The sequence below is a fragment of the Ursus maritimus genome, unplaced genomic scaffold (assembly GCF_017311325.1).
Source record: "Ursus maritimus isolate PB19 unplaced genomic scaffold, ASM1731132v1 scaffold_11, whole genome shotgun sequence".
NCBI classification, from domain to species: Eukaryota; Metazoa; Chordata; class Mammalia; order Carnivora; family Ursidae; genus Ursus; species Ursus maritimus.
This window is the reverse complement of record NW_024423453.1, coordinates 28491306-28510396: the sequence shown is the minus strand read 5'-3', so window position 1 is coordinate 28510396 and position 19091 is coordinate 28491306. Positions and strand designations below refer to the sequence as shown.

The 19091-nt window shown below is 36.2% G+C and overlaps 1 non-coding gene across 1 annotated transcript; it reads right to left on the bottom strand.

The window, feature by feature from the left end:
* Nucleotides 1-14926: 14926 nt before the first annotated feature.
* Nucleotides 14927-14988, bottom strand: LOC121101938. The gene has a single exon (XR_005833973.1). It is a non-coding gene; the product is annotated as a U7 small nuclear RNA (small nuclear RNA).
* Between the last annotated feature and the right edge of the window lie 4103 nt (nt 14989-19091).

Below are 19091 nucleotides of genomic sequence, written 5' to 3'. Positions count from 1 at the left end.
AAGAAGGTACGGTTTGAGATCATAGTGAAAGAATAAGTTAAATATAACTAGGCAATGGGACTAAAGCAAGGAACAAAAGAGACAAGGTTATTTTTTAGACGCTCTTATTTTCCAATATGTAGAGCTATATAATGAATAAGTAAATAGTTTTGGGTATTCTGAAGTACTATGAAGAAAAGTAAAGAAAGATAAGGAGAAATAATTCCTACAGCGTATATATTGTGGGATGGGGCTACGTGATGGCTTATTATATATACTCAAGCAGTGATATTAAAGCCTGGACTTGAATGAAATAAGAAAAGCAATGATAAGATCTGAAGGAAAGAAGTGCCACAGAAAAGAAACACAAGAGCAATGTCCTGCCTCAAGGGTACCCAGGGCGTATCCTTGAGAAGCAAGAGACAGGGTGAAGAGGGAATGATGGAAATAGAGCTGGAGAGGTACTAAAGTCATCAAATCCTTAGGGCTTTGTCTTTAAGTGGGATTTTATTCTAAGGGTGATGTGAAACCACTAGAGAGTTTTGCATAAGAAAGCAATAGTATCTGATTGTATTTTTAAAATATCAGATAGCCACTTTGTATGAAGTCAATGGAATCAATTGAATGAAAATAGGAGTGAGAAGAGGAATGAGTCCAGAAGCTGTTAGAGATGTATGGGAGAGAGTAAACTGGACTAAGATGGTGGCTACAAAGTGCGTAAGTGGTCCAGGTCAAGCTGTACATTATAATCAGTCATAAATTAAGAATGCAAGCTTTTAAAAAAAATTAAGCAGACTTTATTACAGCTAGGAGAGTAGTTCCTTCAGTTCAGTGTGGTGGTGATTGGAAACAGAAAAAGAGCTATAATCATGTGAAGGAAGAAGAGTGGTAAAAAAGTAACAAGAACTTCCTTACTTTAATACTAACCAGACAAAAATAATAGTATTTCAGATGTAAAAAGAACAGTAAAATCCAGTAGTAGCAAAACTTTTGGATTTTACAGACCTTAAAAAGAAGGACCAGTATTGTGATGTCCTTTTTATTTCATCAAACAAGCATATTTTAAAACAATTGCAGAATATCATCTCTTCTAAAGTTATTAATTCAATTGTATCATTTACCTTTGTTACAAACTTGATCCATTATCTTCATTTTTCTTGTTATTCAATGAAAAAAAAAGTCCATTTCCATTTTTTTTTTCATTGACAAAATTTTTTTGACAAATGAAAACTTCATGGTCTGGCCCCAAATACTGTGCCATCTTCTAAAGACTAATGACAAACTTCAAGATAACTTTGTATAATGTTAATTTTGAAGTCACTTTAACACTTGCAGAGTAACTCATAGGTTTGCTTTTGTACCATTTTTATACCAAATTAGGGCTGCCAGATAAAATACAGGACATCTAGTTAAATTTCTCTTTCAGACAAAAAACAAATCATTTTTTAGTATAAATGTGTTCCAAATACTTTATAGGACATACTTATACTAAAAACGTATTTGTAATTTACTTGACATTTAAATTTAACTGAATGTTCTATTTTTTTTTTTTGGCAAATCTGCCAACCCTGACCCAAGTTCCTTCAAGAAGTTCCTATATACATTTTCATTTGCAGTTTACACTGAATTACCTAGTGTTAAAATGCATCCACACTGTAATCAAGGATACCTATGCATATTACAATTTCCAGACTCCTAAAAAAAGAGCATTTTCCTAGTTTCTATACCAACCTGTTTCCTTATGAGCATTTTCTAGTTATAAAAATAATGCAGTTTATGTACTGAAGTGGAAACCTCTTAACTTCTAATCACTGCCAGTGAAAGGTGCAGGGCTTATGTTCTTTATGCATATCTACATTGATACATCTGAAGCCTGTAAGTCAAGTGCTTAAAGAAAAATCAGCCTTTGTTATTTTTTTAAGGGTATGTATTACCTTCAATAGTTTGAGCAAGCTTGTAAATGCAATAATATATTCTCTTTCTTGTTGGATCCTGTGCACATGTCATACACCTCCTGCAAGGCCTGAAATGACTAGATACATGGCTTTAAATAATTAAGATGAAGGGAGTTTTCTTCACTTGTGAACTCAGGATTGTCCCACTACTGCCCTTGATATTGCTTATTTTGCTTCCTTCCATTCAACGGTAATATAGTGGAGCAGTTGGTAGTATTTCCAGCTAATGAATAGCAAGAGAATTATGATTCTTATAAAGAAATGTTTCTAATTCAAACCCACTTCTGTATTCAATGTCTGACACCGTTTTCTCTTTTTTAATAGCATCTTGAATAATCTTCATATGAAGCAATCTTTATCTCCATTGAAGACACTTTTTTTTTTCTTTTTGTAGGAAAGAAGAAAGAGTATCCTTTAAATTACACTTTCATCAATCTGAAATAGACCTAGGCAGTGAGTGGGTCTGGAAGTCTTTGAAAAGAGAGAGAGAGATACAAAGCAAGGGAAGGAGAGAGATACCTTGTTTCCTTGCAATTTGCAGAGGCAATTATCCTGAGTATGGAGGAGGAAGCTGAAGCCAGCGGCATGGATTCGTGACAACCACATTTAAATTGTTTATAAGAAACCCTTTCCAGTAAACAAGGGTGTTCCAGATGCAAGGAGAGATTGTGGTATTTTAAATTTGAGGGAGAAAAATTTCTAAAAAGCTGGGTTTGCTCAGAGAGTCTGTGATAGGAGACAAGGCCACTTATAAACAGAATGAAAACCGGACAGGTCAAGGCTGGGCCTCTTGAGCAAGCATTAAATCTCTACCAGCATCACTTTCAAGGTGTGGACGTCTTAGATGAAACTCATTAGAGAGAACTGCAGGGGGGGTTGGGGGGGGAAGGCCCAACTCAAACAGCTCAAAAAGAAAATAGTAATATAAATTTCCAATATTCTTATTCAGAAAAGCGATAAGAAAGCAAAGGAATCTTTTGCCAAATATAAGCCCTAGAATTTCAGCGCCAACAAGAAAAATTCATACTTCTGATCTCCCAGAATAAATGACTTCTATTTGAAAGGTAAAGATTATAATTGATAGCGGAATATTGCAGAGAGATTTAATATATTTATGAACTATCTTTGCCATTTGAGGAACTTTTGATTTTTCAGTTCAGATTTTTCTAAAGAAACCGAATACTATGAATGGAGAAAATTTATCACGAGGCAAGGTTTTGCAGTAGAGTGAGCAACTTATATATGTGTTGCAAATACGTGTTGCCTGTCTTTTCGAGGCAGGACACAGCCACAGGTGCCGATAATGGAAACAGCGTGCTACGCAAGTTCCTACCTGTTTGTATTGAGTTAGTCCTTGGTCTCAGCGCTGAACAGGTGTAGGTCCAGTTAACGGGCTGTGTGACCTTGTGCAAATCACTCACCTTCAACCTGTTTCTTCCTCTAAACAAAAGAACAAACAAACATTTACCTCAGGCGATTTCTTCCTTTCAATTTTCAAATATCAACTCTGTAGGGATATACTTTTGATTCAATAAAATTCAGGGATTTTTGTGATGACTTCGACAAATGTTTACAATAGTATAACCACCAATACAAGCAGGATTTAGAACATTGTATCACCCTAAAAAGTTACCTCATTCCACCTTGCAGTCATTCCCTCTTTGAAGCCCAGCCCCTGGCAAATTCAGATCTGCTTCCTGTCGCTACAGTTTGTCTTGTAAGATTTCATGAATAAAAGCAATTTGTACATTACACACTTTTTTGTGTGTCTGGCTTCCCTCTCCTAGTAGAATACTTTTAGAATATACCCTTGTTTTGTGTACCAGTATTATTCCATTGTATGGACTTTCAGGTGTTGTTTAGATAATTAAGTAAAGAAAATTATATAGATGCTGGTGAGCAGTTCCTGATTTTATAAATTGTTGAATGCTTGGTATTCAATTATTAAATGATTCTCAGATTCTAGGCATTATTTTCTGTTAAACTTTAAGGAATCATATCATATTGAAGAAGTCATATTTTGGGTTAATGCCCAGAGGCTTCAGTTATAAATAAAATGAGAGATTGGGAAATTTAGACATTATCTGGAAAATGTGAAACTTCCTTTGATTCAATTAGTGGACATGTTCTTTAGTCTGATTTATCAACTTACATTGTCTCAATTCTATTTTCACTCTGTATGTGTAGATAATGCCACACTTAGAAATATATAATCTCCAAGGGTCAGTCTTTATTGTTGCAGACATGACAATTTATTTTGTTGCAACTCTAGCAATCAGAGTCTGTTAATGACTTCATAAAACTTGACACACCATTTTTTTTCCTATAGGAAAGAAAATTAGGAGTTTAATTTCAATAAAGAAATGGCACTTAGAAAAGTGACCACAGATAAATCTAGAAGCTGTTTTCAGAAAGAGGTCTCATTTCCCATTTCTTGTACACTAGAAGTATGTCTCTGAAATTAACTCATTTTTATGTGTCATCAAAATCCAAAGCAATATTCAGGTTATGATTTGATTTCTACAATTCCCAAGTTAGAGTCCATTTGATGCCTAGAATTAAGAAACTACATTTGGGAGGTAGCTTGACCTCTAACGCTTTTCTAATTCAAAAGCAAATGTACACTAGCTCAAAACTTGAAATTTGAATTTGGCTTTTGCATCTAAGAACTGGTGCTCAGGATTTGCAGTTTGCAAGCTCAACTCTTAACGGAATCCAGGATTTATTATTGAGATCAGTAGACTGCCTGTAAATGCAACCCTAGGCTTGCTACTTAGACTTAAATACGACTTAGCTGAAAACAGCTTAATCAGAACTTGAGCAAATGCCATCACTTTTTGTATGTAAAAAATTTTCCTCCACCATATATTGCATTTATGCCTCAAATATTTGGCATGTTAGTTTCACTATTATTACGTTATTGATTCCCCGAGTTTGTAAGCCCGGATTTTGATTTTTTTCAACCCTTTGTATGCTACCGCTTGATTGAAGACTGTTAGTCATTACTGTGTACCAGCAGCTGCTTTCATAGAGGGGCGTGAATGCGTATGTCCTCTTTCACTCCATACTCCTTAGTGTGAAAAAGGGAAAGAGGATGCCAGAAGGCTGAGGAAGGGCTGGTATTTGCACCGAGGAATGGAGCCAGCTTTGATTTGTCTTTCAGTATGGATCCATTCACCTATTTGAAAAGCTACCATGAATGAGTTTGTGATCCAACGTTTAGAACTATGAATCCTATGAAATAAAATCTCCTTCCCTCTTGAACACCAGCATGAGGAAATGCCAGGAACCTTTCTCTCATTGTTGACACTCTTCTCGGGAACCCAGGAAGGGTTGTTGCTGGTGGTGGTATTTTTTTCACCCACTTCTTTCTCTCTTAAAAATTGCTTTTTGGCTCGGTTTGTGGATGATGGTGGTGAGTTTTGAATTGTGAACTCCAAAAGGGCATATTTATTATAAAAATTGAGGTGGGGACATAAAGATGGGGAGACTTAGATCTTGTCTCTGTAGCACAAACTACTCCCATAAAGTAAAGCTCCTTGGGATGGGTCCCTGTGATGCAATGAACGAAGTAGCCTGTCTTTCTTTCCATTTCGAAAGAAATCTTTTATGAAAACATACTGTATTTTGCCCTCACTCTGTTTCTTGCAATAAGACTTTGCATCTTGTTTCCTAGTCTTCTTTCTGTTTCACATAGGATACATTTTTTAAGAAACTTACATTTCTATAAGCAGTGGCTTTAAAATATATTTTTTATTGTGACTAAGTAAAAAATATATTTTACACTATGACCCCATACACACATTTAAACTTAAATTAAATATATAAAGTCTACATAGAACTTGAATGATAGTTAAATTACCCTTTTACAAAACTTTATTTAACCTTACCATGAGTGCTATTTTGTAGTTACTGTTTAATTTTTTTTTTCTAAATGCTCTTCATGTCCTACTATATTGATCTCAAAACTTACAATTGGTTTGCAAACCGCATATTGGGAAACACTGATATAAAATGATATGTATGCATTCTGCAATGGCTTGGTTGAATCTATGTATACCGGCAAAAATTTGAATTTAGACTTTTTGAATATAGTTTCTCTGTGGTATAAATCTCTGTTAAGAGGAAATAAAAAATTATTAACTTTAAAAATTAACTTTCATTATATTGAGCAAATTTTTGCACCTGTTATTTAAATGTTCGGTGTGGGAATCAGGAGGCCTGGCTTCTAGCTTTCTCCCTCCTTCTAACTAGTGATACGTCCTTGGCACTTATTTCACCAAAATAGCCTCAAGAATTCAAGAATTCTTTCTTTCTGTATGTATATAAATATAACATATATATGCATATATAAATGTGTATCTGTATCATTTCGATACTTTTTACCATGTGCTTATGATATTGTTATAATAATATAAAGAAAAATGAATAAATGTAACTGAATTTCTTCTAAATTTCTGTTTAGGTTTTAAAAACTAAGTGTTTTGTTACTGGCCATCAGTAAGTTATAACCATGTAGTTATTTCTCTAGTAGAGGTTAACAGAATTGTCCAGCTCCTCGGGCATATTCTTGCTTGGTTCTCCTGAGAGATTTGGGGCTCATATATTTTAAGACAAACAATCAGAGCTACTTTGTGGTGCAGGTGATAGATAGTTAGGAAAAATGCAAGCCTTTTTAAAGAATCAAATAATCTCTGCTTAATATGTAGCCAGTAGCTCCTGACTCTAACAGTATTTCTTAACTCCTCCTCCTCCTTTTTCTAATTCTTCTCAAAAAAGAGACCCCTGTTTGTACTTCTCAAGTGGACTCAAAGATTTCTCTATATGAGACCGTAAAATGTGAACTTTTCACCACAATGTTTTCCTCCACCGTATTAATTTTTCAAGAACAAGTATTGGCAAAGAGACCCTAAAATAGATTGCACCATTACTAACAATTCAAACACACTGGTAAAATTTAATTGACTGTTCTTTTAACAAAGGTGATATTTAAATGGAATGTAAAGCTACATAAACATGAACTTTTCTTCATCTGTAATTGCAAATTCATTTGACATTTTTTTTAATCCAGAAGTTTTGATGTTAAAGCTTTCAGATTTTCCTATGAATTATACTTTAGACATGATAAATAAGATGTCTTTATTAAATTTGTTGATCCCTAGTCAAGACATACTTTATTGTTTGACCATTGCAGTATACACATACGAGACTGCAAACTTCATGTGTCCGTGCTGAATTTAAACCAGCTTTAGACATCAAAGATTTACATTATACTGATGTGAATTGAACTATAGGGCTCAAGAATGGTCTTTTGTGGGAGGAAATAAAGCTTAAAAGAAATAGCTAAGTGGTTATGCTTCATCCTGTCAGACAGCAGGTTTCATATTCAGTGCCGTGGGCTGGTCTTGCTCTGTACAGCCTTCATTCCATGTGTTTATTGGGTTGAGGTAACCTGTCTCAATGCAGGCTAGTTAAGTCCTCCATACTGTAAGATTCTTCATCTACATACCCATTCCTCTCTGTCTGTCTGTAAGGCAAAAGAAACTGAAGTCCAGTTGGAGATGTATGTTGAATATGTGTCCATGTAAATATTTGGTTTGAAGATAAAGTTTTGAAACATTGTCTTCATAGCATTAGTTGCATGAAAGCTGTGTGACAGACATGGAAGTCCTAAAGAGTAGGAGAGGTGTCAGGCACCTATATGTTGGGATTTCAGAGGTCTCAGGAGAGAGAGGAATGCTTCTCTCTTTATGTCACTATAAAAAGAACTTCCGGTGGTCCAAAGGTACAATCTTCCAGTTATAAAACAAGTAAGTCTTGGAAATGCAATGTATAACATGGTGACTATGGTTAATAATACTGTATTGTATATTTGAAAGTTCCAAAGAGAGTAAATAATTTTTTTATTTTTTTAATAAAGGAGTAAATCTTGAAAGTTCTATCACAAAAATATTCGTAACTCTGTGTAGTGATAGATGTTAACTAGACTTATTTTGGTGATCATTTTGCGATATACACAAATATTGAATAGTGTTGTAAATGTGAAACCAATGTATGTTAATTATACCTCAAAATAAATAAGTAGGGATCCCTGTGTGGCTCAGTAGGTTGAGCGTCTGCCTTTGGCTCAGGTGTTGGTCCCAGGGTCCTGGGATCGAGTCCTGCATTGGGCTCCTTGCTCAGTGGGGAGTCTGTTTCTCCCTCTGCCTGCTGCTCCCCCTGCTTGTGCTCTCTCTCTCTCTGACAAATAAATAAATAAAATCTTTTAAAAAAACTAAATACATGCATGCATACATACATATTTATATTCATTTGTAAATGTTCTATATACCACATTTAGTATGTAGTTTTACTTGTAAAACTGTAAAACCCATTAAGTAAAAGAATAACCAAAGAGTGCAAAATACATACTCAGCACTAAACTAACTTTTGGCCAAGGATATATCTAAGACTTAAAGTCCAATTCAGTTATAAATAGTCACTCTGAGAGGTCATTCTGTTAGCAGTGAAGAGCAATGTGAGAAGTGAGAAGTTGTGTTGAGAATTCTACAAGTTTCTAACCTTATTTAAACACATACCAGAGTCTGCTACACTACCTTATCTCTGCCAAAGATTTCTTTCAGATGAGAAAGATATACATAAGATATAATAACATCTGAGACTCCACAAGTCCAATGTGAAGCCAGGGTAAGTAGCAATATAGATTAAAACCTTTAAATATTAAATAATGTTAACTGCACAATTTTACTTACGACTATCAATTATAATAAAATAATGGTAATCAATTAGTTATCAAACTAACATAATGTGAATTAGATCATTCTTGTGTGTCAGTGAGTATGTATTGTTATGTACCAGGATCATTAAGGAAAACAGAAACCACACTACATAATTCAAACAGAAAGAGATTTAAAACAAGGGTTTGGGAGTTTGAAAAGTTTAAGAGAGTGACAATTGAGATGTATGTGGAAGGTCACTAAGTTTCAGTTTGCCACCTCAGTGTTGGTCCTAAGAGTCAAGAATTTGTTGCTCCCACTGTAAGTTAGAAAATTGTAAGAAACAGGTGTCAATGGCTTCACTGACCAGTAGCCTCAAGGCTAGGTATAGACAGGGGAAACGTAGTCCAGCTGGCCACAGCAGAACTTTCCATCTGCCAAAGCCCATGTGCTCACTGCCCTCTGCAGCTAGGACAAATGCTGGAAGGAGGCGGCATAGTTGGCATGTTTATGCTTGATTGTGTGTGTGTGTGTGTGTGTGTGTGTGTGTGTGTGTAAACTATGCTTAGAATTATACTACATGAAAATTCACTTAAATATCAACAGTGTCTCATGTATTAATAGTAAATAAGATTTTGGTCTTCAATGTATGTTGATCGCTTTTTTTAATAATTAGATGGTATCATCTTAGCAATTCTGTTTCTACTAAAATATTAGTTTCCTACTAATGCATGATAAATTACCACAAACTAAATGGATTAAAACAACCTATTTATTATTTTAGAGTTTTCATGACTCAGGAGTCTGAGCACAGCTTACTGGGTCCTCTACTAAGACTATAATCCAAGTATCAACCAGGGTTGGGGTCTCATCTGGAGACTTGACTAGGACAGAACCTATTTTCAAGCTCATCAGATTGTTGGCAGAATTAATCTCCTTGCAGATATAAAACTCGTTCTGGGCTTACTTCCTCAAGGCTTTCTAAACTCAGGGAAAACTTAATCCTTCTTTTAAATGGCTTACCTATTTAGGTGAGACCCACCCAGGATAATCTATCTTTTTTATTAACTCAAAGTCAACTAATTGGAGTCCTTTATATCTTTCCTTAACTAATCTTTGCCATATAAAATAACATAACCTTGGGGAATGATATGCCATCATATTCACAGGTCCTGCTCACACTCAAAGAGAGATTATATGAGAGTTTAGGTCACTGTGGATATTTTAGCCTTGCTTGCTATAATTGTTAAAAGAGAGAGCTTAGTGTACTGGGCACTTAATGCCTCATATTGTGAGGCACAGTCTTGCTAGCGTGCTCGAGCTGGATCCATTCAAATATTAGGAGAGTAAATTTTGAGGTGGGAATTGTGGGACCCGCACAAATACTACTTTTGTCTACAGAGTGATATTTTGAATTGGTACGACATAATCCTAGAATCTTAGATTATATCATTCTAGAACTAGAAGTTGCTGTAGGATGCATGTTGACATCCTTTATCATGTTAAAAACTAGATAAACAGAACCAGAATATGAGATGTACATTGTCATAGCTAATTGTAAGTATAGCCATGGATCAGAGCCTTGGTTTCTTGATGCCCTAATCCACATATTTTTCATAATACCATCCTATTTTGGCCATGAGATTATTATGGGAAATTTTGTGTATTAGAATTACACTGATTTCTAATTTTAGTATAAGAAAGATATAAAACTCTAATCTTGTGCCTAGTTTACAGTTTGAACTGTACTTATTTCCAAATGAGGCCTTGAGATTATTCTATTTATGTTACACCCAAGCAATGGGGATTTAGAGAGTAGTGATACAGAGAAGAGCTCTATCAAAATGGAGATGCACGGAGTTACCAAATCTTCCACTTATATCTCCATGGCATGCTCTCTCCTTTAGCTTTTCATCTAATGTCAATTTATTATTTAAAATGAAAGCATCATCTCAATGTTTCCAATCTCCCTTTCTCCCAAGAATTGATCACCATCTTTGCTGTTACGTCTATACACCCTCCTTAGATTGTAGGCTACGTGACGGCAGAAGTTCGTGTCTGTTGGGTCCACCATTATACCTTTGCTACCTATCACTGTAATTGGCACAGAGTTGGTGCTCATCAAATAGGTGTGAAGTGAAAAACTGAAAGAAGAGAAAAGAAAGAAAAGAAAGGAACAGAAAAGAATAAAGAAGGATTTACTTGTAAGAGGTCAGGCTCATCCTGGGAAGCAGCAAGGCCAAGAAAATGCAGGGAAAACATGAACCCCTTCCGAGTAAAACTAGGAATGCTTTTAGCATAAAAATACTAGACAAGTTTCAGTGCTAACAATGTTTGAATGACTTGAGATTTTAGACTCATTGCAGTGGATAACATAAAGCTACCACACTCGCTGATCCGTCTTGATGGACAATTTGGAATAGCAAAGGCCCTGATCAAACAAGTAACCTTCGATTCTGCTCTCCAGGTCCTAGTAAAGGTCTAGCAGAGAGAAATTACTATTATAGGTTGATAGTGTAAGGAGACATATTAGCTACTTCCTCCTTAAGTATTTTATAACGGCCCAGAAAGATGCATCAGCATTTAAGACGCCCACAGAATTACCTCCCTTTAATACAGTCCAGGTTTAGAGAGTTCCTTTTCTGAAAATCAGTGTAAGAGCTAGTCCTGTAGGTTCTATGTAATTTTTTGAGAAGTCTCGTGGAATCCTGTGTATTCCTCAGTGCCTCCCAAATACAAACTTTTCTTTGAATTTAGTAATTCGCAACACACACACATGCGCACACACTCTCTGTGAGAAATTATGTATCTTATTCCTCATAATAATGAGTTATATGAGAAATAGCAACTTTTCCTTTTCTCCTAGCTACCAGGATATTTAGAACTACTGTTATCATTTTAGGGTGCCCAGTTGCCCTGATTTGCCTGGGATTCTTAGGTTTCTCAGGACACGGGCCCTATAACACTGCCATTGGACAGTTTCAGGCTAACTAGAATGGTTGGTCACCCTCCTTTTGATTATAAAAGGCATATATGCTTGTTTTTGAAACTTTACAAATTACAAATTCATAAAAACGATATTTGTTCAAAAACATATTTTGTTTATATATTTACAAACTTATGAAATTCATAAAACATGAGTTGTAGGCACACAATTTAAACGGGAAATTCTATTTGACTAGTTGGATTAGGGAACCAGAACTGAGGGTGAGAGAGAGAGCAACTAAAGGAAAGGGTATGAAAGTCACCGCTGTGGAGGAACAGCGAAGGAACAGATGGTCCCTTTATGCGCCATGTTGACAGAAACAGGAGACATGTACTAAGAGGTAGGGAAAAAAGAAAATAGACAAAACGGGAAGGAAAGCTTCTGTTTTCATTATTGGCTGAAGCTTTTTATTTCTTTTAATAATTTTCTTATCAAGAGTTTGTTCCTCGATAATTTCTTTACTGATTTCCACAGTTTTTCTTTTTTTTTCTTAACTGAGACTTCCTGCCTTTAAATAATTTTAGAAGTTAATGGATTAGGTAGGTGCTAACTAAGGACAAAATGTCTAAGCTAAGATAGCAGCCTAAGAAGTTTGGGTCTGAATATTGTCACCGCAAAGTGACAAAGGTCTGAGTAGAGATGTCTGGGTTGGAAATGATGCAGAAAGAATTCCAGCCACTGCCACATATTGCAAAGCACTCCCTTGCGCCCCTGCATCACCACTTTCTCAGCCTATACTGAGCCAACATATTGTTTTTCTGTCCAAGTAATTTTCAGTAACACCCACAGAATCCCCAGCAGTGACTGCATCTAACATAACACCTGGCAAAAATTCAACTTAATGTGAGCAAAATATCATCACAGAATCCATGCCCCTGAATAAAAACCTTCCTCCGCATTCTGAGAGAGTGGAAAGGAAATAAAAAAGCCCATAGTTATGAAATTAAGAAGTCTTCAGCCACTAATTCCAAGACAAAAATAAATAAATAAAACATGCATATTTTATAACTCAGTTCCAGCATCACTAAGGAAAGCAAAATTATATGATTCTACCCAGAGAGCATCTGTGTGATAGCAGCAGTTTAATTATTAAAACCAAGTCTTTTTTAGAGGAGCTAGTTCCATCAGATTCCAGACACATTCAAGGGATCTTTCCTAGGGTTCAGAGACAGTGCTGGCTGGCTCCTTTCACTTCCATTTTCATTTCTGTCAGTGAAATTCCACCATAGATGACTTGTAAGTTTTTAAATTCACTTTGTATCACACCATTATTTTATACTCCGTAAGGTTAGTTTAGGAGACGTAGTTTACCATTCAATGAATGTGTCATTTTTGACAAAGCAGAGATATAAGAGAAAGGAAACGGAAAGTCACCAGAACATTTGCACTAATTTGCTCAGTTTTTTAATTCAATACATTGGTCTGTCACATAGAAAAATCGGTCACCTAAATGTAGATTTTTCATGCACGAGACTTGATGCCCACAAATCCCATTACTAAATAATAGCATCTATGAGGCCTCATTTGAAAATGTGCCCCCTATGGTTTGAGCTGAATTTTGTCATGTGTGTTGTTGAATGAATAGCCCCACTGTTGGCTCTGTCTCCACAAGCTGCCAGCCCAGCGTTGGCTCTGATAGAATGTTTTTTGTTTTGTTTTGTTTTTAGGTAGAGCCCGTAATCACATTACAAGCTATTTTAATCCCCTGGCCAATCAGATAGCCGATCTTGGTGGGGCCATTCTTCCCCAGGCCCCACCACTGTATGAGTGATGGAGTTCCATGACATTGATGAGATGACATTATCCTCTCAACATAGTTCCTTTTTTGTCCAACAGTTGATGCTGTCTTTCCATACCACACGGAAGTCTAGAACTCATGGGACAATGTTCACATATTTGGAAAAAAGGAAAATTTTTTTCTCTTGACACTTTTACTTAAGACATTATTTATTTTGTGCTCTGTGAAAGTAACTCCCCGTATCAACACCCTCATCTGTTTCTTACGATGGGATGGTGGGGGGAACCCACATTTTTAAAACGTACAATCTTCATTCATATCACTCTCATGTTTCATGTCCAGTTTTGGGTATTAAGAAAGCATGGTAGTTAAAAAAATTACCAATATCAGGGGCACTTGTTGGGATAAGCACTGGATGTTATATGTAAGTGATAAATCACTAAATTCTATTCTTGAAACCAATATTACACTACATGTTAACTAAGTAGAATTTAATTGAAAACTTGAAACAAAGAAATAAACAAATAACCTATGTCATTGACTGACCCTGGTTTTAAAACCTGAATCTTCCTCTTATTACCTATGTAACTTTTGGAAAGTGACTCAAATTCTCTAAATAGAAGTTTATCCATCTGTAAAGTGTAAGTAATAATAAATATCTACATGTAGCATGTTTTGAGGAGTTAAGGAAATAATACAATATGAGTTAGTAATGTACCTGTCACATGAGAACAGCCACTACAGTAACTGTCATTATTATTAAGACTTTAGAAAAGTAATTCATTTTCTTTATACACTTATAAAATTAAGATAATTCACACCTTTAACAAATATTATGTATATATATTCTATGGTAAAATTATACATTTTTTTAAAAAGTCACATAAAAATGATACGAGGAAAATGTAAAGTACCACATTAATAAAAATATTTTCATTTTAGCAAATCTATTCTTATAATATCTGCTAATATTACTTCTATGAATTTTCCTAACATCTTATAATAACCAATGCTTTAAAAAATTGTTATTCATGAAACAAACTGCTCAATGACATATTACTCAGAGAGACCTATTTCAGCATTTACTCCAGGCACACATGGATATGTACTTAAGGGCCCATCATAAGACTAACAGATTGGGAAGATATAGAAGCAATTCCTTCCTATAACTTCTCAAAGGAGCTCAAATTGTACCCATCAAAAATTAAATAGAATTCTTAGAGGCACAGGAAAACACCTGCGAAGATTACATCACATGAGACACTATTCTCTTTGTTCTCTGACAATGTAAAAAAAAAAAAAAAAATCACACCTTTTCCAAGGAGCTCTCACACCACATATGAAAATAATTGGTACTGCCCACCAGTTCTGGCAGGCTAGACCCCTGGTAGCTTTCGACACAGGGTGATGAAGTTCCTTTAGAAAGAACTTCAACAACAGCAGCAGTGTTTTCAGAGAGCTTATGTCCATATCGTCTGAGGCTGTACCAAATGGGCCCACAGAAATTTCAAGGCCACTGACGTTTATTTATAATTTTTTTTTTTGGTGGGGGGGCGGTCTTCCAGTGAGGACCAGAAAACCTGCTAGACAAATTCTAAAAGAGCTGTAACACGAAGGCCACTGATGTTTAAAAAGTTAAGGGAATATGAATATTCTCTAGCAAAAGGAGACCCAGTCAGCCTCTTTCTGGCCCTTCCTGAGCAGTTGATACTGACTAGAACCAGAAGCTACAGGATTTCCTTCTCCTTTAATGCCCACGGTTCTTGATCACGCCACTTTGAAGAATGAAGGGGCAGACCAGATGAAGAGCAGTGGGCAGCAAAGCAAAGTTTATTGAGTGATTGTAAAGTTTATTGAGTAATAGTACAAAACTCCTGAAGAGGGATGGGACCTGAGAGGGTTGCCACCGGGAGTTTCTAAGTCTGGGGGTTTTTATGGGCTTGTTGACAGGCTGTTTTAATCTGATTAACCTTCCCTGCACCTGTCATCCAACCAGGTTTTTGTCATCTACCTATCCTGTGGGAAACAGTGGAGGGCTCTTTCCAGGCTGGTGTAAAATCCTTTTAAGGATTTTTTTTTCCCCTTTTTAATCTTTTTTTTTTTTTTTTTTTTTTTTTTTTTTTTCTTTTTTTTTTTTTTTTTTTTTTTTTTTTTTTTTTTTTTAGGTTGGCTTCCTAGCATGGTGGGGGCCCCTTGTCCCTGCCTGCCTTTCTTCCAACTATCCTTCAGCACAGGGTGTAGAGGTGGTTATGTGGCAGTTGTGCAGGGCTGCTGAAGAAGATACAGAACAGCCAAACAAGAATACCCACCCTCATCTATATCCTTATTATTTGAAACACTAGCCACCACTCCATCCCCACCACGTGCATGCAATACACAGTACCAGCATTTATTTATTTTATTATTTTATTTTTCTTCCTATTCCAGGAAGAACTCTGAGCCAACTAGTTTCTGCAAACAGGTCCTGGGTAAATTCTTTGGGAAGTCTTATTAGCAGAGATGCCCAAAGGGCCCAAAGCCCGGGCCAGATGAAAACATGGTTGTTTACATTCACTATCCCTTTAGCTCCCATTTGCTGTCTCTCTCCCGAAGAGAGGGCAGTGCAAGTGGGAAGATTGTCAGATTTGAACCTTCGGCTATAACATTTGGAAATTGAATTTATATATTATATACATAGGAAGGGTAGTTGCTAGGATCAGTGAGGGATATAAAAAAGATGTGGAGGAGTAGGACGGCTTCAGAGAAGAGGGAAATAAGAAGTGAAAGGGGAAAGAACTTAAGATTTTGAGCAATTCTGGAACCAGTGAAAGGACCTTAATTAGGTAGATTCATGTGTAATTTGGTGTGATTAATCTCAAGCTTTCTCATATAATAGGATTATTTGGAATCAATTAAGATAATAGATATGAGACCATTTCATAAAAATTGAAGCACAATATGAATGTGAAATTTTAGTTGTAAGTTATTATAGCTATTTTACTGAATGAAAGGTCTAGGGACACAGAAGAACTTAATAGGATATTAATTATTCTGTAGTTCAATCATTTTAAACTTCCTTTCTCATTAAAAAAAAAAAGGAGAAGATAGTATCTGATGTGCAGGTGTGGAAAAATCCACTTGACCAAGGTATCACATACCTCTCAATCTTTTAGATAACTCAGCAGCTGCTTTAGACCTCTTTAAGTCCTACAAACTACATTAGTACAATTCGCCTAAACATTCCTCAAACCCCTGGAAATTCAGTTTATTCACAGAGATTATAAGACCCAACAGGCTATACTTACCCAGCTGATAAATTCTTCGACTTTCTGGCCTAGTGTCAGGCCATTCCTCTGAGTCCTTTCCCTTTGGTTGGCAATGGCGCTGGCTATAGTAAATTGCATTAATGAGCCCTAAGCTTCACCTGTTCTGCTATACCTGCCTTTTGCCACGTGGCTTTGTAGTTCCTCTTTCTAGAGGGATATAGTATATTTCATCTCCTCAGACATTGGACTTGGCCTTGTAACTTGCTTTGGCAAATAGAGTAAGGCAGAAATGATGGTGTACCCACTCTGTGTCTATGCCTCAGAGGCCGTGCGAGTTTCGAGTTGCTTCCCTCATCCTCTGCCATTGCCGTGGGAATCTGCCTTGTATATCCAGCTCATCAAAGGAAGATAACAGACATGTGAAGAGGAGCTGCTACAGATGAGACCGATTTAAATCAACTAGCCCCGAGACGTCCCACAGATGCATGAGCTAAACCAATTCTTATATTGTGTGCTCTGAGAACTTTGTGGTTGTGTGTTATGCAAGATTTTTGAAGCAATTGTTAACTGATACACTGATCCTCTAAAATTAATCACTTCTGGCACCATGGGAGTGAGAGCCGCTCTTTCAGGCCTCCTTCCCTTGGTCTCTCTCTCTTTTCTGTCTCTTCTCTCCGCACTGCATCCACATAGTCACTGACCTAATCAATATGCAGATTCCCTTTTTTTAGCCATGGTTAAAAGAATTTTTTTTTTTTTGAAATAACAGTGGAGAAGACGCAATGTCCTTTTTAAGAAACGGAATGGAAAACTCATGTCTGGGAATATTCAGCTGTCCTTGTATAATCCTTTACACCAAAGTACTGAGAGGTTTAAACCCAGTGTTGAAGATTATCCAAATGGATAGCCACCAAAACAAAACAAAAGAAAACAGACTTGAAACTTACCATTGCATCAGCAACACCTCTGGGGTTGATCGAAATCAGAATAGGTTAAGAGGAGCCAAGCTGCACTCTTGGATGAGCATGGAGGTGTCTTTGGATCTCTGCGGAACCAGGTCACTGAAGAGGGACACCAACTAACTGTGTATACTTGGGAAGTTAAGTCAGTTTTCCAAGCATCTCTGTCTGCCTTTGCCAAAATGGGGATGGATAATATTTTCTCCGCTAATTAAGAGGGATAAATGAGAAAAACATATTTGAGGCATTTGACAAGTTACAGGCAGCCTCCTTTCTTTTTTCTGACCAAAGATATATTCCAACAGTATCCTTATTGTAACCTCCTTATTTTTGCTTAAATGATATTCTATTTCATGGTCATTACTACTACTAAACAGTGCAATTTATCATAAAGAATAAAGCACTCATTATGGTGTGAGATGGAATTGGGTGAAACTCAGCTGAAGGAACCCAGGGCGCATATACTTTTTTTGGCCCCTATTCTCCATGTCTCTGCTCAAAGGATAAAGCCCTTGTGGATTGACCTTGATTTGGGGTTCAAACAAACCTGAAAATTCAAAACAACACTCAGAGAAGCCTGTTAAGTTTGTTTATTCTACTGGTGGCTTTATGTCCTATATTCCTCCCCCAAGGTCATAGGGGATGGCTGAGAAGTTGATACTGCTTTTCTTGATCAACAGCACTTGGAAAGTTCATGATCCTCAAATAGCCTTTGGACCCAAAGGCAGACTTTTTTCCCACCAAAATCCAATTGGCAAGATTATCTTCAGTACTCAGTGTGGGCAAAGACCATTTATATTAACTTGATTGCATAAAAATTAATAAACATTACAGTATTTTTAAAGGATATGAACATGATGTTGCCTGTTTTGATAGTTTAAAAGTATAGTAAAAGAAATGGGTTACTTTTTTTCCCCCTTAGAGCCTTTCCTAATAAGCTAAAAAAAAAAAATGAATAACTGTATTTCATTATTTTCTCCACTACTTAATCCCCCCTCAGATGCTTTCAGACACTAAAGAATTTTTCAAAGATTAACCTTTGGAAAAAGTCGTCATTTAAAAAAAAATAAACAAAAGACAGACAGACAGACAGACAGAAAGAAAGAAAGAAAGAAAGAAAGAAAGAAAAAAGAATTTCCCAGAGAAGCTCCTTCTAATTTACACTAATGGGTATAAGGGTCATATGGAAAATTAAACACCAAATTCTAAATTTTCAAGGCCAGAGAATTTATGCACACAAATCCTATTACCAGCTAATGGGATTTGTGGGGATCCCCAGTGACCTATTTAGAAAATTTACCCCCTGCTGTTCAAGATGAATATATCATACAAACTGAGCCCAAATACACAGTCCTACTGTTGGCTTTATCCCCAGTCTGTCAAGTGATCCCTCTATGATTTCTAAAAGATGCTGGCAACCGTATCAGTTTGCATATCTGAGTGACAGTGCAAAATGACATCTATATTTTCTCTTTTAAGTTCTCTAATACTTGTTTCAAATATTTTTAAAGGT